The 1,534-nt window shown below is 32.6% G+C and overlaps 1 long non-coding RNA gene across 1 annotated transcript; it reads right to left on the reverse strand.

Annotated features, from left to right (window-relative positions):
- Positions 1 to 451: 451 nt before the first annotated feature.
- On the reverse strand, positions 452 to 1,306 carry LOC140806405 (uncharacterized). Its single transcript, XR_012112485.1, has 3 exons — positions 883 to 1,306; positions 575 to 681; positions 452 to 469 (listed from the first exon to the last, which is right to left on the reverse strand). It is a non-coding gene; the product is annotated as an uncharacterized lncRNA (long non-coding RNA).
- Between the last annotated feature and the right edge of the window lie 228 nt (positions 1,307 to 1,534).

The following is a 1,534-nucleotide window of genomic DNA, read 5'->3' on the forward strand; positions in this document are numbered from 1 at the left end:
ATTAAACATTTACTTATAAAATTAATAAATAATAATAATTAAGTTTTTATGTTAAATATTAAATTAATAAATAAAACAAATATTATTAATAATTATTAAAAACAAATAATTTTATTAAAAAAATAAAAATTATTGCACCAAATTTGGAGCTCCCAACGCCAAATTTGGTACAAGGGAGGGTGAGGCGCTATCTTGGCGCAAAAGATAGCGCTCCCATTGGAGCAATCAACTTTGCACCAAATTAGAGCAGGACAAAATATAGCGCTCCCATTGATGTTCCACCCAAGCCAGTTTGAGCTCTAGCTGACATAAGCAAAGAAAATCAAAAGCTAGGACTAGAATATTTCAGATTTCCCGACTCTACACTTGGCGAAAGTCTTTTCTGATCTTTTGTTTTCTTTTTTTACGCAATTATAGAATCACTTGTTTAGCTATTCACTTTAGAAGTAGACTTCAGGTTCGAAGAGTTCTGGAAGAAACATGCTTATCAGACAATACTCTACAAGAACTAACAAGTCGTAGGTGTGAATTAATCAAGAAATTTGTCCATTTAAGGCAATGAAACATGACTTACCAAAGGAGGCAAAAAAGGAATAAATGAAAGGAAACGGGGAAGCTCGCTTTCTTGATTTTCCTTTGCGATCCCTAGCTCTGTCCTTTTAATCCTTTGCTGTATTCTAACTTCTAAGTCGACGTACCTATACAAGTTTCAAGCTGGCAATAACAAAATTTTATCAATAACAAAAACATAAGTTAAATATGATGAAAATTCAAAATTTTATTCTTGAACCATGATTAAATAAGATGAATTCAATTTTATTTTCCCTGATATCCTGAAACAATTGAACTTGATTTAAAAAATTTAAAAATAATAAAAACAACCGGCTTTTACCTACAAGAGGGGAAATGCTAACCTCCTCCATCTGCAAAAAGATTTTATTTCGTCGACTCCGGATATTATCCTGAATTTCCTGTAATTCCATCTTTGCAAAGTCCTGGACTGTCTCCGGTCCTTAAATTATGCAAAATCTGTACCCAAACGCCACTTATCTAATCACAACCCCCATTTCACCAAAAATAGAACATAAAAACCCCTCAATCAACTCGAACCAACACTTTAACGAATAATCAACTTATAATTAACTCATAGTTACATACGCAGAATTTTGTTTTATCATACGATGAATTGGAATCAATGGAAGCAGAAAAAGAGGAGGATTCGGCCTCGGAAGCCTTGGATCTTCATTCCAGGTTGGATTTTAGCTTCCCCGGGAGGTAGTAGCATCCAGCTGTGGCGGAGATAGGATTTGAAATCTATCGAGCTAATTTTTTTTAACAAAAAAATAAAATAATTCATGACATTTAAAATCATAACTATGAAATCTGTTCATCATAGTTTCAAAAAGTTTCTCATTAACAAGATCTTCAATATTTTGGTTATTGAACCCGTAAGATTCAAAAACCGACAAAACATTGACTATGTAATATTATATCTCCATCATCCTGCAGGAAAATTTAATGAAGTTCAAATAAA

Source organism: Primulina eburnea, chromosome 11 (assembly GCF_022965805.1).
Source record: "Primulina eburnea isolate SZY01 chromosome 11, ASM2296580v1, whole genome shotgun sequence".
Classification (NCBI taxonomy): Eukaryota; Viridiplantae; Streptophyta; class Magnoliopsida; order Lamiales; family Gesneriaceae; genus Primulina; species Primulina eburnea.